Source organism: Leptonychotes weddellii, chromosome 5 (genome assembly GCF_054177405.1).
Source record: "Leptonychotes weddellii isolate Sample4059 chromosome 5, ASM5417740v2, whole genome shotgun sequence".
Classification (NCBI taxonomy): domain Eukaryota; kingdom Metazoa; phylum Chordata; class Mammalia; order Carnivora; family Phocidae; genus Leptonychotes; species Leptonychotes weddellii.
This window is the reverse complement of record NC_138373.1, coordinates 33295238-33318326: the sequence shown is the minus strand read 5'-3', so window position 1 is coordinate 33318326 and position 23089 is coordinate 33295238. Positions and strand designations below refer to the sequence as shown.

General features: G+C 47.2%; 1 protein-coding gene across 5 annotated transcripts in view; it reads left to right on the top strand.

Annotated features, from left to right (window-relative positions):
• The first annotated feature begins 50 nt into the window (after nucleotides 1-50).
• Nucleotides 51-23089, top strand: part of NAA60 (N-alpha-acetyltransferase 60, NatF catalytic subunit) — a 36984-nt gene continuing 13945 nt past the window's right edge. The window contains exon 1 of one of the 5 annotated variants that reach the window (XM_081820213.1): nucleotides 51-268. The gene's annotated coding sequence lies outside the window, so the exon portion shown is untranslated. Of the gene's footprint in view, nucleotides 269-11667; nucleotides 11839-23089 lie in introns of those variants that run through there. The other 4 variants (XM_081820216.1, XM_081820214.1, XM_081820211.1 and 1 more) reach the window with 4 other exon arrangements.

The window sequence follows — 23089 nt, the reverse complement described above, 5'->3', positions numbered from 1 at the left end:
TGTAGTTTTCCTTCTGTCTCTCGAAGTAAGTATTTCCGGTTCCGCTGCCTGGGTCTCCAGGGTGAGCTCCTGCCCGCTTACCTGCAGGCGGGTAACTGAATAGGTAGTGTGTAAAGAGGTGGGGTGACCCCGGAGCGACGTAATGTTTCAGGGAAGAAGGAAAGTAAGAAGACAGGGAGATTCCGAACCCGAAGGACTATTGGCACCGAAATGTGGGTTTGGGCGGCAGTGCCCCGTGGGCCCAAAACGTGGGTCCGGCCAGGGTGAGGTGAGTGGCCACGAGTGCAAGTCCTAGTCTTGGCCTGAGCAGTAAAGTCCGCTGTGTTTTGGGCGGACTGTGGGGCCGTGGAGTGAAAAGGGGTGTTTTCTGCGTGGATAGAATTCAGATTGGCTTCGACCAGGTTGCAAGTCCATGACCCAGTGCATTCTAGGGGCGTTGTGCCCCGCGACTGCAGCCGAGCTGAGCCAAATCAGGCTCAGAGACACAGCGGAGTCTCAAGCGGGAGTAAAGCCATTGGCTTGCTTTGCGAGACGCCGTATGCCTCCTGATACCTCACATTCGACCTGTCCCATTGCCACATATTTTACACTTCACTGACACTGGGTGCGGTGGTGTAGGGATTTGGAATTTAAAATTGAGCTCGTTCTCAAGCTTTGCCACTGATTGCTTGGGTCATCTTGGCCAATATACAACTTTGCTTTCCTCAGCTGCAAAGAGTTCCAAATGCTTCTCCTCAGAGGGTAGTTTCAAATAAGTTGTCCGTTTATAAAGGTGTCAATTTACAAAGGTGAAAAAGCAAGGATGATAGGTACCTTAATAGAAAATACTGGGTAAGTCTCAATAATTATTTTCTTATTCTAGTGCCAGACATGTGCCTGTATCTAAAAGGTTACTCAAGAAATTGTTGTATGGTTATTGAAACAGTATTATCAGAATTGACAAAATAAGTAGTGGAAACCAGTGGAATGTCAGACAGGACAGTTTCAGTTGCAAGTAACAGAAAACCCAACAAAACTATGTTCAAAAGTAGGGCAGATACAGATTGGTTAATTCAGTGGCTCAGTGACACCATCAAGGTCTTAATGCTTCCATTTTTCTCCTCTGCCATCCTTAGCATGTTGGTGAAAGTGACAATGGAATCCACATAATACATGCAGACGTGCATTGTGCCAGATACCCATCCTAAACCAATCATTATCAAGGGTAAAAAGACTATACCTACCATAATTGGTTTTGACCAACCATGGTTCACCCCCTAGCACTGGGAGAAGGACCCAGGCTCCCCTGGCCAACTACCTGCACAAAATCAGGGCTCTGTTAGAAAAGAAAAAGAAGGGAGTAGAACAGATATCAAATAGGTAACTAAGAGCATCTGCCACAAGTGATATCTGTTAACAACAAAGATCTAGGCCTTCTGACAATGGGTCACAAAAGAAGTATCTAGGGGTGGGCGCTAGGGGGAGGAGAAAGGTGGTGAAAGGACAGGTAGAAGAATGATAAGGAAAAATTTCCCCACAGGCTAGACCAATCCAAAGCATAAATGTTGAAGAAGAGCTAACAGCCTGGTACGTGGAGGTCTAAACTGAAAGCACATTCATTATCGAATCATGGTAGTGCTTAAGTAGTCATATTCCTCCCCCCCTTCCTTTGTGCTTGTATTTAATGCTATTCTTATGTCAAGGATATCTCATTTAGGGCTCAGATTCTCCTGATTTTGATTTTTGGCCCCTTCACCAAGAACAAGAGGCTCTTGTGGCCTTTTCCTTTAAACTTTGGTCTCATAACAAAGAAATAAACACAGTTTCCAATGACCAGAAGTGAAGCTTGTGGTATTAACTCAATGGATAACCAGAGAGAAAGAGTTATCTCTGAAATGGGAGAGGAAACTAAATCTTCCCGAGACCCTCTAACTACCAAAACTGAGCAGAGTAGATCAAGAAGGGAGCTTGAAAGATTGATCTTGCTTAAAGTAAAGAGATGAGATACAAAGTCTAAGACCAAGATTGAAAGAATAAGACTGAATTATATGCCTAACTTTGTTTTTTAAAAATCAGAGATGCTTGACTATATATCCATTATATGTTCAAGTAACAGATTTTTTTTTTAAGATTTTATTTATGAGAGAGAGAGAAAGAGAGAGAGTGGGGAGAGGAGCTGAGGGAGAGGGACAAGCAGACTCCACACTGAGTGCAGAGCCAGATACGGGGCTCAGTCTCCAAAACCAAGAGTCCGACACTTAACCAACTAAGCCACCCAGGTGCCCCTCAAGTAACAGATTTTAATATTCAAAACTCACAAATCCTGGGGTGCACAGAGACTGGTTAAGATTCTCTCCCTCTGCCCCTCTCCTCCCTGCCCCCCCTCTCACTCACACACTCTCTAAAAAAAAAACAAACTCAAAAATCCTTTTGCCACAACCTTCTGACAAGCTTCTTCATTTCAGCCTTTAACATATCAATAATAATCTGTATGTATTAAAATTCTTTCTGTAGCCAAAGATCTGCTGTTTCTCTGAAGATCACATTATCTTTTTAAAAATTAAAAATAACTTTTTATAGGAGCGTCTGGGTGGCTCAGTCAATTAAGCATTCAGCTCAGGTCATGATCCCAGGGTCCTGGGATCAAGCCCCAAGTTGGGGCTCCCTGCTTGGCAGGAGGTCTACTTCTCCCTCTCTCTCTGCCCTTTGCCCCCCTCATGCTCTCTCGCTATCTCTCAGTCTCAAATAAATAAATGAAATCTTTTTAAAAAATAACTTTTTATTATTAGAAAAGCAGTATATAGGCGTTTTAGAAAGTTAGAAAATACAGATAAGAAAAAACCAGAAAATAAGAGCACTACATTCTTATCATTCAGAGATTACCAATGTTCTCTTTTAAGTATAGATATTTTCCCTGGTAATTTTAAACATAATTTCCAGAACAAATTGCTCTCTACGTTTGGCGTTTTTAACATTCACAGACAGTACTGTTTTTCAGGGTCCGTTACTTAAAAATAAGTATGTCTCTGGTTCCTACAGCCTTTGTATCCTTCGTGAGATGTAAATACCAATGAGAAATTGGCAGGGCCATATCAGGATGTACCAGAAGAGTACAGATAAGCAAGATTAGTTTTTTCTCCCAACTTCAGCAAGAGGCTTTTCTCGCAGGAATCCAGAATGCCTGACTGGGCAGTTAGGAACCCCGGCTCACTAGTATCCAGTCTCTAATGAAGGGAATGATGGTTACTGGTCATGCCTGCAGGACCTGCTGTCACAGCAAGAGGCTCTCACGACTTTGAAGCTAGGATTACCTCTACCTGGGCAGGAATTCCTTCATCAGAAAGAGACTCAAAAAAGAGAGAAAGAGTGGAAGGGGGGAGGAAGGAGGAAAGAAGGAGAAAGGAAGGAGGAAGGGGGCTAAGGGCTCTAAGTTGTGCCTCCAATACATTAATCCTGTGACCAGAAAGTGGTTTTGCTCTGTGTTGACTCTAAAAGAATTTTCTCAGTCACTGAGGCTAGAAATGCTTGCAAAGGAAGATTCTGGACCTACTGATACTGACTGATTCTTGCAAATAGAAACTGTAAGCAGAGATTTCTGGAGGCTGATAAGATCTACAGAGCATACAGGTTGGGCACAGTGAGGATGGAGAAGGAACAATGGGTTGGAGAGTAGACGAGAAGACAACATGCTTAGACAATTAATTTCCCCCCAAAGGATCCTTCAGATTAAGCTTTCTGAGATCAGGGGTTTAACTGTCTGAGACACTTGGCCCAGGAGTGAACAGAAACAGCATGGCGTGGCCAGGAGGGACATGATGGCCTGGCCTCTTTCTCCCCTGCAGCAGATGGAAAGGCCGTACCTGGAGGAGCGAGGCACAGAGCCAGCTGGAGTTGGGAGAAGAGTTGCAGAGAGTGAGTCAAAGCCTGCTGTGTCCTGCTGTGGATGATGCGCTCACAGAGGAAACCTACTTGAATGAAACCCATTTTATTAGTCAATATTTTTAAAAGATTTTTAAAAATTTATTTATTTGAGAGAGAGAGTGCGCACAAGCAGGGGGCAGGTGGGAGAGGGAGAAGCAGGCTCCCCGTCGAGCAGTGAGCCAGACAACATGGGGCTCAATCCCAGGACCCTGGGATCATGACCTGAGCCCAACGCAGACACTTAACCGGATGAGCCACCCAGGCGCCCTATAAGGAGTTTTTAAATATGGGGAAATGCTAACATTAAAAATTTTTAAGGGAAAAATACAAAACTGTATGCAAAATACTATCATTATTAAAAATGTACTGAAGAGGGGCGAATGTTAAGTGATCATCTTGGGTTGGTGAGCAAATGGTAATTTTTTTCTTCTTTCTGCTCTTCTATATTTTTCTTATTACAGTGAGTAGGTGTTTCTTCCAAAACTAGTCTGGAGTTGGACTGTGTGGCTTGAAATTGCTCTTAACAGCTCTAACATCTTGGATTCATTATTTGTCCTCTTGAAGCCTCAGTTTCCATAGCTGCAAAAGAGGAACAATGAGTGTAAATACCTCAGGTCCTACCTCATGTCGTTGTTAGGATGATTAAATGAGATACTATGTGACACAACACTCTAACATACAAGAAGTGCACAAAAGCGATCAGACACATCAACATAGTCCACACAGAGCTTCCTGCAATGATATGTTTCCCAAGAACTTGAAAGAAGGGGAATAAGGCTGAATGCTGAGAATTAAGCTGAGAAAATTGAGATGAAATCAATTTCTTCAGAAATAACAAGTAACAGGGCACCTGGGTGGCTCAGTCGTTAAGCGTCTGCCTTCAGCTCAGGTCATGGTCCCAGGGTCCTGGGATCGAGCCCCGCATTGGGCTCCCTGCTTGATGGGAAGCCTGCTTCTCCTCTTCCTCTTCCCCTGCTTATGTTCCCTCTCTCGCCGTGTCTCTCTCTCTGTGAAATAAAATCTTTAAAAAAAAAAAGTAACTTTAAGCAAAGCCTGGAAAGCTCATCAAGTTGTGATCTGTGGGTCTGAAAAGGAATGTGTTTACCAGAGGGGCCTAGTCTGAGTGGAACCAAGAGGAAGAAGAGTCAGCAAGAGTCTGGCACCCTCCTAGTGCTGCTCAGGCAAAGGAATGTTGAATGAATGGGACAAGCATTCATGACACTGTAGAAGGGTCTGCTGTGTTGGACCAGGGCTTGAGTAAAAGATCTCCCTTAAGACTCTGTTCCCTTCTTCATACCCCCTGCTCACCAAGAACTTCCTGATTAGTGATCTAGCTTCCTAGGAACCCTAATAGAGAAAGAGGCATCTGGAGCAGGACCAGGAGTATTCCAGTGACCCTTAACCATAAACAGGTAAGCCAGAATTTGGCTTAAGCCTCAGCTTTTGTGAGTCTGAGCAGTAAGCCCAGTCTCAGGGTGTACTGACAATATAACTGGAGAACCATACCCTCCCAATATGCTGGCCTGACACTCCGAGACCAGGCCAAGTGGCCACGTGGTTATCCTGTGCTCCCTCTATCTTGGTTTTATTGCAGCAAGCAGGATCATCCTTGGTGACCCAATATATACACTTGTAGCATTTTACACCAAAAGGGAATTTCTTTGAAAGCAAAATATTTGGTTCTTGGTTGTAGTGGCTTTGATCCATGCAAATGTTAAGGGTTTCCTTCAGGACCACGAATCAGAATAATCTCCCCCACCTCAAGCCAGTCTCATAGAGCCTTTTCCTCTCCTGGGAGTGCTCCCAGAGTGGTCCAGAGCCCTCTCAGGCCAGGCAGATGCTGGTCAACCATTTACAGCGCTTGTATGAGTGGCTCGTTCATGGTCTGTTTCTGGGACCCTGGAAAAATGTTTTCAGGGTCTTCCTAGAAAGCCTGCCTTTTGAAACCCAGCTGTCCCCCTGGGTGAGTCAGGAAAGTGTAGGCATCATGGTCTGTAAAATGGGGTCAACCATACCTACTTCTCAGAGTTGTTGGGAAGTATACAAGGTCCCTCAGGAAGGGCTGTGATGCAGGGCATAGCATATGGCAGACACTTAGCAAATACGTGTTCACTCATAGTCCGTTCTAAAATTCCCATTGTCCTGTGTAAGTGCCTCTTATCAGGCCATCTTGTAATCATACATCTGCTCAAAGGCAGAGAATGCATCTCAGTCACCATTTGTACCCACAGCCCATGGCATAGTGGCCAGCTCTCTTGAAGAGAGGGAAGAAGGAAGGAACAGAAGCCTGTATCTAAGCTCAACCCTCACCTCACTCACACTTGCTTTTTATTGGTGAAAATATCATATTGCTTATGCGCATAAATAAGATCTACGAGAGGATACCAGGATCCTGGCAATAGTGGTTATCTGGAGAACTCTGGCACTCAGAGTCAGAAAGAGGAAAACTTACTTTTCACCATATCTCCTTTTGCTGTGTTTCTGAAAATTGGCCATGGGCAAGCATACTTCTAAAAAAAAGTTTGTTAGGGACATCTGAGTCTTTATCTTAGCTCAGGTCTTGATCTCAGGGTCATGAGTTCAAGCCCCATGTTGGGCTCCACACTGGGTATGGAGCCTGATGTGGGAAACAAAGGCAAAAGAGGAAACTTAGATTTCCTTGCTGCTTACAGCCCACTGACAAGGCCTTGAAAAAGGCAGAATGACCTTCCTCTGCCTCGATGTTGACACCTTGGTAAGGGCAAAAGGCAATCTTAGCCTGGCCTCCCCCCACCCACCCCCCAGGAGCCTGTAAGTCTACTTTGACATATAAAAATTCCTTGGAAACTTCCTTTATCTCTGCCCACCAAGATATAGGTTAGCAATCATCCTCCAAGCATATGGCCCACTGATAGACATCTGAAGGGTCTCATGACTGAGTTTTTATTGGACAGTAATAAATGACCTTTTCCTAACAATAGCTAGCCTCCTCAGGGTCATGGAAACCTTGTTTCCAAAATACGTTGGAGGCTTCTGCTGTCCCTAACCCCCTCTCAACTTGAAAGTATATAATCGGCCACTCCTCGTGACCCAAGTGCAGATCTTTCTGCCTATAGGTCCTGTCCCTGTGCTTTAATAAAACCACCTTTTTGCCCCAAAGCCATCTCAAGAATTCTTTCTTGGCTGTTGGCTCTGAACCCCACCACTTCAAACCACATCAGAACTTACTTAAAAAGAAAATTAAAAGTTTGTGTTAGAAAATCCCCCACCCCCCAGTTAAGCCCAAACAAAAATATCATGTTGGACACATCTGTAAAAATCATATATAGAAGAAATATAAATGGTTAATAAAAATAGGGAAAAGTGATCAAACTTACCAAGAAATACACGTTAAAATTATGAGATCTTTTCACCCAGATGCAGAGAGGTAAGGAATAATAATACCCCATGTTGGGCACCTGGGTGGCTCAGTCGGTTAGGCGTCTGCCTTCAGCTCAGGTCATGATCCCAGGGTCCTGGGATCGAGTCCCACATCAGGCTCCCTCCTCTGCCGGGAGGCTGCTTCTTCCTCTGCCTCTCTCTCTCTCTCTGTCTCTCATGAATAAATAAATAGAATCTTTTAAAAATTAAAAAATAATAATACCCCATGTTGGTGAGGATATGTGCGACAGAAGCTTTCTCACTCTTGGTGTCAGAATAAACTAGTAAAAACTTTTGGGCAGAGGTTTGTTTCCAAATTGAAATGTGGTCAATTAAAAATAATTTGGGGGGCACCTGGGTGGCTCAGTCGGTTTAGTGTCCGACTCTTGGTTTCAGCTCAGGTCGTGATCTCGGGGTCGTGGGATTGAGCCCCACATTGGGAGTCTCCTTGGGATTCTCTCTCTCCCTCTGCCCCTCCCCCAGCTCTCTCTTTCTAAATAAATAAATCTTTAAAAAAATTTTTTTAACCAACATTCTAGGAATTGTTCCCTAAAAAAAATAATCTGAAATGTATGCAGGTTTCTCTACAAAGTTGTTAGTTGCAATGCTGTTTATAACCTGAATGTGTGGGTATTGCAGGGGAAACCTTGATTGCCGGCCCCTGCTATCCTCCTCCCCAACCCTAGTCCATTGTTGACAGAGTAGTGAGTAAGGCCCTAGATAAGTGGTATCACCCATGCTTGGAATAAAAGAGTAGTACCCAATTTTGTTCCTCTATGGGCCAGATGAGACCCCAGGGACCAGAAGGGAGAGGTGAAAATTTAAATGCCTTAATTTCTGGAGAGATCTTGGCCTTGGAGATTCATAGAATCGTGAGTATATATTACTTCCAAAATTAGCAGAGTAATTAAGCCAGGGCTTGGGAAGGGCAGAGGCAGCCCATGTCGATGGTGGCTTGCTGCTCGCCCTGGCCCAGAGAAGCCTTGTTACCTCCCTGTCTCCAAGGCTGGGAGAGGGTTCTGCATCTGAGGAGGCAGGAATTGAGGGTTTCCCTTCAAGTGCTCCCTGGAGTACTGCCTCTGCTTGGCAGCTTGGAATGCGGCTAAGCTACGGAGTAGAGATTGCTGGCTCTCCTCGAGAGTAGTGCCTCTAGGTTTCTCCCTGCTTGACCCATGGCCATGAGTAGGCAAGAGAAAAATAACAGTACAGCAGAAGAGGCCTTGCAGCCAGAGGGAGGAGGAGCAGACAGAGTGCTCAGAACAGGCAGCTCCTGATGAAACAGAACTGGAGGAGACTGACGACCACACTACCCAAATCACTGAGCCAAGAGACAAGGGGCTGACCTTATTTCTTATCTATATACCAGAGCCTTGGATTTATTTATTTTTTATCTGTCAGAGAGAGCACACAATCACAAGCAGGGAGAGCGGCAGGCAGAGGGAGAAGCAGGCTCCCCATTGAGCAAGGAGCCCGATGTGGGACTCAATCCCAGGACCCTGGGATCATGACGTGAGCTGAAGGCAGATGCTTAACCGACTGAGTCACCTAGGCGCCCCAAGGGGCTGACCTTAATTGATTAAACCAATTAGGGGCCATTTTGGGGGTGGAATGGTTTTTTTTTTTTCAGAGGACAACTACCTTGAATAACCCTTGTAGTAACATGTAGTAAGATGTGGTACCTCCTTGTCCTGAGGATAAAAGAGATCCTGTTAGAAGCTTAACACAGCCCTTGGCAAATAATAAGCCCTTGGGAGAATATTTTCTCATTTGTGTTTAAAAACAGTGTTTTTAAAGTTTGAATGGATGTATATGCCCTTCTCAGTTTTGACAGTTCATCTTTAAGTACTGTGCATAGAACCCTGGAAACAACAATGTTATACCTCTGTCATCACATAGGGAGGGCTTCTCAAACTTTAATGTTTCAATGTTTCAAACTTCCAATGTTTTAAGGCTTCTCAAACTATAAATCAACTAGGGATCCTGTTAAACATAGGTTCTTAGTTGAATGCAAATTCTGATTCAATCTGGCTGAGGCCTGAGGTTCCATATTTTTAACAAGCTCCCAGGTATGCTGATGCTGCTGGACCACAGACCACACTTTAAGTAGCAAGGAGATAGGTAGGGTTTCACTTCTCCCGTGTTACTGAAGGGGTTTATCACTGCATCCATTTTCCATGGACAGGAACACAGGAAAGGGGAGAAAGAGGAGGAGGAAAGCAAGCAACTTCCTTTTTTTAAACCTCATCTCTTTATTTAAAAAAAATTCAAACCTGGGACACCTGAGTGGCTCAGTTGGTTAAACGTCTGCCTTCAGCTCAAGTCATGATACCAGGGTCCTGGGATCAAGTCCCCCATCAGGCTCCTTGCTTAGTGGGGAGCCTGCTTCTCCCTCTGCCTGCCGCTTCCCCTGTCTCTGTCTCACACAAATAAAAAAAAATTTAAAAAAATTCAAACCTGAATATTTGAAAGAATAATGCAGCAAACACCTACGTACCTGCCAACTCAGCTCCATCAATTGGTAACATTTACACAAATTGCTTTTAAGGACATGACACAGAAATTGCCTATGTCCTTTCACTCTTATCCATTGGTAATAAGTTTGGCATACAGCCTCACCTTGCTGCAAGGGAGGCTGAGAAATACAAGCCTACCTTGACAGCTATTTGCTTGCTGTAGGGGGTGGGGTTCTGTTAATACAAGAAGATGTGATAAAGCAGTTATTGGAGAAGGAGAAGAAAGACTTGTGGGGCAATAGACGGTAGGTAGCAGTTAGCCACCTCTGACACATTGACCCCTTAAATCTCATAACCAGTTGTTCTCTTGGAAGTGGATTCTGGAAAGATCAGAGCTGAAGTTTCAGCCCATCTCTAGAAAGTATATAGGACCTTAAAGTGCATTTTACACACCCACCTCACCACACCCTGTTTGGCCCTCATTTATCTTGCTGTACTGTATGGATCTTTCTAATCAATCTTAAATTTTTTTTTTTGCGACAAATTTAATTTATAAATAATTTAATAATGACACACTAAATATAATTGTGTGAAGTCCTCAAAATGTTCTGAATGGGCCCAAACACAGTTCACCACAGCATCTTTGCTTTCAATAGCATGTTTGCAGTCCTTAAACATGTAACAGTGCAGAGGTGTAAAGAGTATTATATCAATTTTCATTTTGTTCAAGTGTTATTTTCAGCTTTCTTAAAAAAACAGGAACTTACAGAAACTGTTACAAAAAGGAAATATAAATATGGGTTGCTTTATATAAATCAAGATTCCATCAGCCTCTACACATCATACTATGTAGACAAACAATAGATTATTCCTTCTTGTTTTATATTGTCTTGTTACCTCTATTTTTTTTTTTTTTTTGAGAGAGCACACAAGCGAGGGGTGAGGGGTGGAGGAGGGGGCAGAGGGAGAGGGAGAAGCAGGCTCCTGGCTGAGCAGGGCGAGGGAAGTGGGAAGTGGGGCTGGATGGCAGGATCCTGGGATCATGAAGGCAGACACTTAACAGACTGAGACACCCAGGCGCCCCATATTACTCTTGATCTATTTATACCAGTTACTTTAAAAACTTCTCACCTCTTTACTTTTTCCTTTTCAAAATGTTAAAAAAAATATGCTTTTAACTTTTCTAAAATAGTGTTATTTTATTTAGACTTTTGACCTGTGATAACGTTTATTCTCTTGGATATGAATGAAATCCTTTTAGGGTGGATTATTCTAGCCTTTGGCTGTAAGCAGGTCCTTCTTATTCCATCCTTTGGCTATGTGGACCACTTTTATTTGAAGGCAAAGAATAAATTCCTGCTTTAAAGTTACTATCAGATGTTGCTCAACTCGGGTTCCCTACCAACAGAACTTGAGTTCGATCTTGTGATACAGACCCTCCTGCACCTTGAGTGCGACCGACCCCTACCCTTTGGCAGCCTTTGTGCGTAGACGGACTGGCTGTCGTGGACGCGGCCTACGCTTCCCCGGCTCGACGCGCCGCCGGGCGCCAGGGATGGAAAAGCCCGAGCCCCAAGCCCAAGCGAGGGGAGCGTCAGCCCAGGCAAGACTGGAGAACAGGGAGCAATCCCTGTCTCGGGAGCCCCCCCCGCTCTGCGTATGGGGCACTCAGCCGGGCCCAGAAGGCACCAACCGGCCGGCTTCCACCGAGGGGGGGGCAGGAGGGGGCGCCGAGGTCGTCTACGTCCGCCACCGCCCACGTCCGCCAGCGCAGAAGCGCTCAGCCGGCGACCTGCCTCGTCCGCGCCTCCGCCCGCCACCGGGCCTCACCCGAGACCCGCCCGCTCGTAAGATGGCGGCGGTGGCGTCCCACGTGGGGGCCGGTGGCCAATGGGCTTCCGGCCTGCGCCGCCGGCCCGGCGCGGGAGGCGGAAGTGCCGCGAGCCGCCGCCTCCGTCCCGGCTGCGGCCCCTGCGGGTTACATAACTCGTTTCGGGCTCCGCGCGGCCGCACTTCTTGGCTGCCTGCGACTCCAGGATGCTCTGAGCCCCACGACGGCGTCCGCTGCCGCCGGCTCCCGTCCGAGGTGAGGCTCCCCCGGCTCCGGCCTGCGGTGGGGCAGGGGTCTTGAGGGAGGAGGGAGCCGCCCGGACCCGGGCCGGAAGGGAGAGGCGGGGCGCGGGACGGCCGGGGCGCGACCCACGCTTCTAGGTGCCCAGACGTGTACGCGGGGTGACGAGGGGGCCGCGGAGCTCGCGCTGGCGGAGGCTGAGGAGGGCCCGCGGGGCGTCCGCGGGGTGAGGACGGACGCGCTTCCCAGAGCCGCCCCTCCCCCCCGCGCCCCCTTTGCCTGGGTGCCTCCCGGCCAGGCCCCAAGACGAGTTGGTGGGGGGAAATTTGGGACCAGAGGTCAGGCTGCCCCTCGTTTCCCTCCCGGTCTCCCTCCTGCTGAAGGGCCTGGCCTTTTCGCAGGTCAGCGGTTCGCCTGGCCTTGCCTTTGCTTTGGTACTTGTTGCGCGGATTGTAGTTATTTGCCGACTTGTTTGCCCTCCTGTGAACTCTGAAAGCCTGGGGCTCTGTCTTCGTTGTCTCCGACTCTTTCGTCCTCAGCTGTACCTTTTGGTTTTAAGATGCGTCAATTTCTTACGTTTTTGATAATTTACAGATTGGCCATGCAGACCCTACGACAGCTCTGACCTCCTCCACCAGATCGGGCACTTCTCAGGGAAGACTGGGAGCCTGTAGCTCCTGTGGTGACGTGTCCCCGTGGGAAAATTGTGAGGGAGACTGTGGGTCTTCTCTGGACCACTGACAACACATATCTGTGTGCCCTGCGGGTGCCGGAGCTCAGGACCAGGAGTTATTCTGCAGTAAACGTGGGCATTGGCAGCTTCATTGATCTGTTTCACTCTGCCAAGTCCTGAGCCATAAGATTTTGTTACTCAGTTGTCCTGATGGAAAAGGATAGCAGCCCCACACAGTAGCTCCCTGTGGCGCCCGGGTGGTTGGTAATTGGAGTGTCAGAACTGGAGAGAACATTGCTGGTTGCAGAAGTGTCACCAGAGGACTGAAGGCAGAAAGCCTCTAGTTAGTGATTAACTGAGTGATCCAGGAAAGATAGGTGACTCCTGGTCATCTAAAAAAATACCACAATTCCTATGACATCTTGTGATGTAGAGATAAGTGTGAGAAGTTATTTGTTTGGCCCGCGAGGCAGGAAGGAGGGGAGTCTTGAGCATCACTGAATTAAAAGGGGCTGGAACAAAAATTTTGTCTCTCACGAAAATCTCTGAATTGCCTTGAGTTTGGAGAAGAAGGGAGTAAACACTAGAAGAAACTCAGGGATGGCTGAAATATAAGTCCCGGTCATCTTTCCAAATGGACAGATAAGTCATGGCAGTGCGCATAGGTCTTCAAGCCATTTAGGATTTGTACCCGTCAGAAGCGGTGTGCAGCTCGGCCCTGGAGAGTGCAGTGTGCCTGAGCTCCTTCTCCGTTGGGCCACAGTTGGCTGCAATTCCCTCTCACTGAGCTTGCAGAAATGCTGGGATTCTATGAAGACAGTTAAAACCTGTACAAAACAAAGTCAAGGCATGGTGTGGCGTTGACAGGCCAGAATAAAAAGTACAGGCATGTTTTTAAAAGGTCTTTGTGTAGCTTTTGCCTCTCTGTAACTTGCAGTGACTTTGTCATCTGTTTATTTCAACCACACCCACTCACAGACTTCAGATATGACTTGAAGTTGCTTAGTAACAGCATGCCTCAGTCTGGGATGGAAGAAAATTCCTGGATGGTAGGAGATTTGAGAGATAAAAGATACTTACACCTGAACCGGGGTGATGCTGTCATTGCTGACTGGGTACTCGGCTCCAAGACTGTCTGAGCATCAGGAGACTATTAGCAGCATTTTGGTTTCTAGCAACCTAACGTGTGTTTAGCCCAGATGGACACAGCATCCTTACACCCAGCTGCCCCAGGTAACACAGTGTAGAGAAGAATCCTCAGAGCTCTGAATTTAGGCTGGCACATGTCTTTGCCCTGCTGAAATAGCCCAGAGGTCTCAGCTGTTTGTGACAGCTCTCCTACCTGAATAGAGAGCTGGCTGCCTATCAGGCATTGTCTTTTCTTAAATGGTTGCTCCTCCGTGTCTAAGTTTTTTCTCCATTATCTTCCCTTGACATCTCTTTCTGGAAGAAATCCACAAAGCCCTCATGGTTTTTCCATTTCTGTTCCTTGTGTGCAGAAAGCAAGCTTGGGGTATAGACCCCGTGTCAAAGCTGGTCTTGCTTATGTCTGTGTGCATTGCTTTCAAGTAAATACTGATCTGCAAAATAATGCTGGACCTCATGGGTCTCTTTCTGGCTGTTCATATGCTGATTTTTTTCCCCCAGGAAGTATTTGTGTCTTTGATAACATCAAGATCAACCCTCCTTCCCTAAATATCATTCTTTTTTAGCATGACCTCTGATAGGAGCTAGCTGGCAGGCCAGTTCTGGGTTAGCTGATTAAAGAGAGACCCATGCATCGGAAAACCCAGTGAGCAAATGGTAGGTTAGTGTTCTCCTGTGAACCTTAAGGCATTTGCTCAGTTCTCATGGAATGATAGGAAGGACGTCTGGACAGGGAGCCAGGGCTTTCTGCGGGAGGTGGTTTGGGGTCCAGGTCAACAGTTGAACCAGTGTTCCCTGGAGCCTGAGTGCCCCACTGCGGAGGCCCGCATGCATGCGACAGTCGGCCAAGGTGGTCACAGCACTGAGCTGAACTAGATGGTCAGGTAGAGGAGTAACAGCAGATGAGGGCTGGTCCTTTGTTTGTCCTGTCTACATCTCAGACTCCCCATCTCTTCACCTGAGATCAACTTCCTGCTCAGGTAGGGCCTGTGGCAGGAAGGGGGCGAAAGTACCTATGAATGTGACAGTGTAGAGATTTTTAAATGTCTCTTCAAATTGTAAGAATGATTACCCATTTTGCCCCTAAATGGACTCTTAGTGCCAACTTTTACTCCATGGCCTTGGAATAGCATGGCATTTTGTCTACTGATGCAAGAAATAAACCTAAAGACAGATTGATAGTCGTAAAGAAGCAAAGAGGAGGTGCTTGTGGAAGGGGACACAGAACAGCTGTCTGAGACAGTCTCTGTTCAGTTTGCTTCCATAGGAACACCAGAGAAACGTATTTTGTCATCTTTAATAAACCGCATTAAAAAAAATCCTTCCAGTTCTATTTCTTGAATAGTTACTGTTGTTAAAAATCAGATTGCGTTCCTCTTTTTTTATTTCCTGAATTCCTGAAATATGATCTATTTGGGCAGCGAAGTATTGAAATTTGAGCCCATGTTGAAAATGACCGAAAAGAAAGCAGTTTCATTGTATAAAACAGCCTGTGGGTAATTGTCCCTTAGGTACTAAAAAGAATTCTTTTTTTTTTTTAAAGATTTTATTTATTTATTTTAGAGAGAGAATGAGAGACAGAGAGCATGAGAGGGAGGAGGGTCAGAGGGAGAAGCAGACTCCCTGCTGAGCAGGGAGCCCGATGCGGGACTCGATCCCAGGACTCCAGGATCATGACCTGAGCCGAAGGCAGTCGCTTAACCAACTGAGCCACCCAGGCGCCCTAAAAAGAATTATCTGGAAAATGTTGACACAATATTTACACCTTTTCTGTAGTGTTCATGGGAGTGCTGCTGAGTACTTGCTTCAATTTTGTTTCTTTTTCAAACCACTCCTTCTCTCTTTAAACTCTACAGAAGGGCTTGCTGGTTCAGAGAGTTGCTACTCTTTCTAGTCTTAGTTTCAGATTACTTTGTTTCTCCTCTGGCCATCCATTTTTAACAACTTCATTGAAGTGTGCCAACAGAAAAAAAGTACACTGCTTGACAAATGGTCATGGGATGAGAGTACCTGTATACCCACCACCCCAAAGACCCTTCAGCCCCTTACCAACCAAGCCCTCTCCTATTTAAAAACAACAACAACAACAAATCATTAAGATTTTATTTATTTGAGAGAGAGAGAGCTGAGAGAGAGCTGAGCGAGAGAGAGCATGAGCAGGGCTGGAGGGGCAGAGGGAGAAGGAGAAGCAGGCTCCCCGCTGGGCAGGGAGCCCAACGCTTGCTGGTTCCCAGGACCCTGGGATCATGACCTGAGCCGAGGGCAGACGCTTAACTGACTGAGCCACCCAGGTGCCCCCCAAAAATCATTTTCTCGTAGGAAACACCAGCAACATTAACAGTCATTTTACTGGGGATGGGGTGAATAGGGAAATCTTAGTTTTGCTTTATATTGCATGTGACTGACTTTACTGTGAACATGTGTTCATAGTAAAACAAAAAAGTTTGCAAGAGCATTTCCCTCCTTCAAGAAGAGGGAAATGTTTTTATCTTATTTTAATTTAATTTAAAGTAATCTCTACACCCCACATGGGGCTCAGACTGACGACCCAGAGATTAAGATTCGCATGCTCTGGGGCGCCTGGGTGGCTCAGTCGTTAAGCGTCTGCCTTCGGCTCAGGTCATGATCCCAGGGTCCTGGGATCGAGCCCCGCATCGGGCTCCCTGCTCCGCGGGAAGCCTGCTTCTCCCTCTCCCACTCCCCCTGCTTGTGTTCCTGCTGTTGCTATCTCTCTCTGTCAAATAAATAAATAAAATCTTTTAAAAAATTAAAAAATAAACAAAAAAATTTTAAAAAAAAGAATCGCATGCTCTTTGGACTGAGCCAGCCAGGAGCCCTGGGAATGTTTTTTTTAAACCTTTTTAAAAATGGTCATCTAAAACTTGTAAATATTTTAAATTGGCTTTTGTAAAGCCACTTAAATTGTTGTTTAATAATTACACGGGAACCCTTTACAATATGTTTACAAGTCTGTTTATCGTCCTTATCCACAACTACGTCCTTTTTGCTTCATTACAACTTTGAATCTGTGTTTAGAACATTTATTTCTGGTACCCGTGCACAAAATGCCATGCTATTCCAGGGGTCTGGGATTTGAAAGCACTATGAGAGACTGTTTTGGGGCAAATCGGTAATCATTCTACTTATAATTTGAAGAGACACTGTAAAACTTCCAAGTTGTTGCTAATTAAAAACAGCCCGTGAGATAATTTTCATAAAAATGTATTCATAATTTTCTCATACCACCTGAAAGTCTTTTTTTTCCTTCTGAAAACGAAAACAACTCAAGCTCATTTTTAAAAAAATAAATAAATAATACAGAAAAGAGTGATGAACACAGACATCTGTGTAATTCCAGAGGCAAATGCTGACAGGAGGTTGAATTACTTTTTAAAAATAATAAGTTAGGGCGCCTGGGTGGCTCAGTTGGTTAAGCGACTGCCTTCGGCTCAGGTCATGATCCTGGAGTCCCGGGATCAAGTCCCACATCGGGCTCCCTGCTCAGCGGGGGGTCTGCTTCCCCCTCTGCCCTCTTCCCTCTCGTGCTCTCTGTCTCTCATTCTCTCTCTCAAATAAATAAATAAAATCTTTAAAAAATAATAATAATAAGTTAACCTCATGATCAAGTGTTAATTTATACCAAATTTGACCCACTTTCATAATTAACATCTCTTTGATTCCGAAGGATCTTAAACGCAAAGCCAGAGAAACGGAGATTAAAAACCCGTCAAACAACAAAACCTCGCTGAGGTGGAAACCTAGAAGAAAGGCCGGGAGGCCTGGCCTGCTGGGGGCAGCAGGGGGGTGGGGGGAGGGGGCAGAGTCTCTGAAACCCAACTCCCCTATTGCTGTACTTTTTCCTTTCAAAGTGAGTAGCTGCCTGGTCCCTGTCACCTTCTGCCCCCAGCAGTGCTGAGGGCTGGTCGCAGCGGCCAGAGTTCTCTGTGGGAGAACACACACTCCTGGCTGAGTTTGAGCGCTAGACAGGGTTCAGTCTCGGCTGATAGTCAGGACTGCAGATTACATATGTTTTTATTCCCACCCCCTAAAAATTTGGCTGTTTACAGGTAGTTTTGTTGGTAAACCAAACTAGTTGACCACTCAGTGGATCTGAACTTGGAGCTCTATTCTGGGTGCACCTTGTCAGGTGGCCTCCTACCAAGATCCCAGCTTAAAAAGCCGAGGGGCAAACATGCTTCTTCTCCAAGCCATCCTCAGGCCCGACCAGCCCACGCCCCTGTGGCCCTGACACCCTTGCGCTCTGTGTCTTTCAGCGCCAGCATGTGAGCTGGCAGTGGGGGCTCATCTGCACCCTCGTGTTCTATTCTGGGAAGATGAGACACGTCTGGAACATTCCGGCAAGGGGACCATGGCGCCTGCTCGCGGCTCCACATTTCTGGCGCCCGGTTCCCGTGTCCCCTTTTTCTCCTAGCTCATATTATCCAATCTTCCTCTTTGTCCTTGTCTCACCCCAGACATGGGCTTTCCTTCTCCAGTTCTGACAGTGGCCAGCTAAGGCCACAAAAGGCAGAGAGCCCTTTGGCTGCCTGCCCACAGTCCAGTCCCCTGTCTGTGTGGAAATTCGCCGGCCCCAACGCTGTGACGAAGGTCCTGAGAACAACCAGAGGATTCTCTCCGACTGTGTTGACCAGTGTTAGTGCAGATGCCTTCCCAAGGAGGATCCGAGGTTTGCAGGTGGCACGTGTGCACAGTGGTCTCAATATATGCCCTCCGCATCTGGTCATTGTACCTTGGATGTGCAGTAAAACAAAATAGAGAAATAAATTTAAAACAAAATTAGATCTATGTCATCTTGCACAATGTAAAGCTTAAGAGCAGAGCTCCAGAATGCAAGATGTCCTCCTTGTACTGCACAGAGGTCTTTGTCTTTGCCTTCTCACCCTCGAGAATCTGAAGGAGGGCCCACTGTCAAGTGCAGGTACCCCAAGTTCGCCGGCCCCTGGCAGAGAACTTGGCACCTGACTAGTGTTTACTCTGCAGTCAACTGCTCAGATCTGAAGCAGAGCCATATGTTTGATGACCATTGAAGGAGACACAGCATATCACCATCGCCCCAGCAAGTTGCCTTCTGCCTCTTCTCAGTGTCCCCCACTGCATCTGCTTTCCGATTTCTGTCACTTTTGATTCTTTTAGCCAGTTTTAGAATGTCCTACAAATGCAGTCCTCTAATATCATCAATTCGTGTTTGAAGAGAATTGTCTGTGAGAATTACAGGCTCCCCTCAGAGCATGATGAGGTGGGTTTTAAGAGGAAGGCTGTTTGGAGCCAGAGTGTCGGGTGCTTGTTTCTTGTCATCTTGTACATTATTCATGTTGCTTCTACACTGAGGTTTTAGAAGGAGCCCAGGCTGCTGTGGAGACGCTTGCTCCCCGCCCCAAGCAGCTGCCCATGTGAACAGCTGAGCTGTGAAGAGTGCTCGCTGTGTCCCTCAGTCTCCTTGGAGCCCTGTAGCCCACTTTACTGCTGTGAAAGGCAGGCTCCTGTATCCATCCCTAGCTTAGTTTTCCTTTTGTCCCCCATCCATCCTAAAGGCAAGAGCTTAGAGCTCATTACTGTTGGATTTTTCAAGCCGATCAACCTGGTGTCTGCAGAATTGCACGTTCCTGAGAGCCCTGCGTCTAGTTCTTGGGCCGAGGGCGAGTGTGTGCTAATCTTCCCTTGAGCCTCACCTGAGAAGAAGCCTGGAGTTTGGGGAAAGACTTCATCATGGGTGAAGGGAGCTGAGATTTTGAGAAAGGGATGGACTCAGTTGTGAGCTTGAGAGGGTTTGGGGAGGAGAGTCCTGAGGGAGGCTGCTGGCTTCCAGGGAGGGGAAGCTGTTGGTGCCTTGTTGTGGGTGTGCTGGAGCAGAAGCTGGGCCGACGATGGGCACAGGGGATAAAGCAGGAAGGTGGCGGCACGTGGGGCAGTGCAGGTAGTTGTGTGGAAGGGAAGCAGGTGGCGGGAAGGCCTGTGCAAGAGGGGGATACACAGTACTCAGAGGAGTGGCTCTGTGCACAGGAGGAGACGTGGAGCTGGGCCAGCAATTGGGGTGGCCCTTTGGAAAAGGCCATCTCCTTTTATCTTCTCAGCTACAGAGAAGCAGAAGCGCCTATAGGACAGATGTCTCAGTGGTCACAGTGACCCCAGCATCCTTGCAGGGTCTGACACCACATGGAGGACATAGCACCCAGAGCCTAAGTGGAGGATGGCTAACCTCGGCAAGGAGAAAGGACCCTTTGAACCAATGGGAGTGAAAGAAGAAAAGGAAGGGAAGGTTCTATTAGTGATAGAGGGTGCAGTGTGGCCATGGCTGGCCTGAATACCGGATGTCTGATGAGGGCAAGGGGAGAGGCCAGAGCACCTCCTAAGACATTAAGAGGATGGGGTGGTTTTTAAAAGTTGAACGTGGCTTGTGTGAGACCAAGAAGCAGTGCCTTTGAAGAAGGACTGTGGGACCTGTGTCCCACAGGACTGTGGGTGTCAGGGCACAAGGGGAGGGGTGTCCAAGAATAGGGTTGTTCCAGCCTCCTTACTTGGGATGGGAGTGGAGTGCCCTGTGGGCCTCATGACAGTGCCGGGAGACCCCTCCAGGAAGTGGAATGATTCCATTCTCAGCCCCCAGATTCTGAATCCCCAGCACTTGCCAGTGCAAAGGAGATGAAGGTGTTCCTGTGGATGTTGGGGATGTCTTGGTGGCTTTTCCGCCACTTCACTCTGTCCCTCTGGCTGAGCATGTGGAGGCAGTGCCCAGGTGTCCAGACATCACCCCTTCCTGCCACCTGGGAGTCCTCAGGGAAAAGTGGCCTTCGTACAGGGACCAGGGGGTCATTTTAGCACAGAAAGAAGACAAGGTTTGCAGACAGCCTCCTGAGGATGAGGTCGGGGAAGGAGAAAGGGTAGAGCAGGTGAGCAGGCAGGCCCTTCATTTGGATCTTGGAGAATCTGGTTTCTGTCCCCCTGAATTGCTTCACTCAACCCCCCCCGCCGAGGCAAAGGGCAGGATGCAGACCCAGGAAACCCTGGCAAGAATTCTCATAGAAGCCTGAACCTTTGCAGCTTCATGTTTTAACTTCAAAGCTTAAACGAATTTTGGGTTCCCTGTACAACGTGCCCCTACTGTTGTAGTGTAGATGTGTCGGTGTCTTTGTAGGGAAATGTCCCGAAAGGTGGCTTGTGTGCTGAGGCTTCAGTGCCAGCACCCAAGGGCTCAGAAAGGAGGCCAGAGGGGGGTGAGGTGGGGCGGCTGTGCTCTGGCTTCACCCTCTGGCCCCTGTTCTCTAGTGAATCATCAGGATCCTTGTCCCTTAAGCCCTAAGAGTAGCCCATAGCAATAGGAGACTGGCACATGGTGGAAGGTTCTCGATGGGTAAGTGGGGATTCCTACAGGTGCCAGAGGTGGGTCTCCTGGCCTGCTTCCTGTCTGTGAACCGGCCACTTGCCACACCAGCATCTCATGTGCGCTGCCACCCTCTCTGTAAACTGGGCCTCCAACGCCGGTGTTTCCTATGGGACCCACACACCAGGCTCTCCCTTTCCCTGCCTTCCTGTCCTTTCTCTGCCCGCTGACAGCTGGGCTGGAACAGACTCGGCACTATAAATGCTGCATTTTTCCCTTAGTTAAAAGTGACTTGTTTCTATTTTTAAAATCAAGGCTTTTGGAAACATGGAAGTACTTTTAATAGGGATGTGAGAATCCACAAATAGCTGTGCATCTTGGAGCCCAGTGTTTGTCTTGAAAGTCAAAGAGGAAACAAATCCTGTCCCTTTGGTCAAGAGCCTTGTCCCAGGGATACTAAGGAAAAATTTATAAATCCCTGGAATGAGATGCTCATTTATTATAGATCTCTCCCTTTGCTATCAGGCTTAACGTAGAGGGTTTTTAAAAAACTTTTAAAAGCAACTTTATTGAAGTTTAGTATACATATGACAAACGCATCCAGTGAGTTTTAATCTGTGTGTGTGTGTGTGTGTCTGTGTGTGTAACCACCACCACCATCTACAGAGAGACATTCCGTCCCCTCAGGAAGTGCCCCACCCCCAGCCCTTGCTCCCGGGCTCCTCAGATGCCCAAGGTCGGAGACTGTCCAGACCCTGACTGCTGGCTGATGTTGCTGGGTGCTTGTACTCCTTCTGTCCCCTGTGCTGGAGGGTGTGCTGAGAGCACGCTGTTGGTGTCCTGTCCTGCACCTCCTTTCCGCGGGAGCTCAGAGCACATTTGCTGTTGACCAGGAGCACCGTGGGGCACAGCCAGTGAAACACCTGGAGCTCTGCAGAGAGCAGCGAGGGCAGGCAGTCGTGGCACCCCGTTTCTCGGGCTGGCTCGAGCCTGCCTCACAGCAGATGAACAGTCTAGAGAGCTGTTCCTGGAAAGAGGAGGACATGGAGTTTCCTGGCACAGGTCAAACATTGGAGCCGAAAGTTGATTTCAGATTCATCTGGTGATTGTGGTTCGCGTTGATTTCTCGGCTGGGGCTGGGTGGAGTCTGACTGTGATCTTTCCTTTCTCAAAGGCATTTTAAGTTGCCTCCCCTGTGAAAACTCATAGACCGCGCAGACATTCTTGGCTAAGACTCGGTAAGTTCCTCTGATCACTTCTTACACAGCGACAGATTTTTTCCTTTGAGTATGAAATAATTAAAATTGGCCCAAATCTGGAGTAAGCTACCAGGTGGGCCTTAGTGGGCTGGTGGTTCTTCCTCTTCTCTGAGTCTGTGTCTTTTGCCAAGCTCCCTGATCTTCAGCCTTGTCTTCCCAGGGGTCCCCCACCCCACCCCGGCCCTTTTGGGGGTGGCACAGATGCACATGCATGCATGTACACCCCCCCACACCCCAGGTGGCAGGGTCCAGGCCAGCCCCCCATGGGCACCAGCCTGGGTCCCTGCAGTTAATTTGCAGGCTACAAAGCTTCTGATTCTTTCTGGAATCTACTGTGACTGTCTTCAGAAATAATTTTTTTCATCCATTTGTTCACCAAAGAAACATTCAGTCAGGATTTGTTTTGTTTTGTTTTGTTTTTAACAGCTTTATTGAGATATAATCCACATGCTATACAAATCACCAGTACAGAGTGTACCATTCAGCATTTTTAGTGTATTTACACAGCTGTGTGTCCATTACCACATTGAGTTTCAGGACATTTTTACTGCTCCCAAAAGAAACCTCACACGCATAGCCAACCCCCCCGCCAGATCCAGCCAGCCTCCAGCAACCACTCGCTTACTGTTTCTCTGGATTTGCCTGTTCTAGACATTTCATGTAACTAGAATCATAAGACACGTGGCCTTTTGCGTCTGACTTCTTTCACTCAACATCACGTTTTCAGCATTCATCCGCGTTGTAGCAGGTGTAGGTTTAAATGTCCCCTGCAGTTTATTGATTTGTTCATCCATTGACAGTCAATTGTGGACTCCCACTCCCCCACCTGCTCAATTCAGAAGCGGGAGT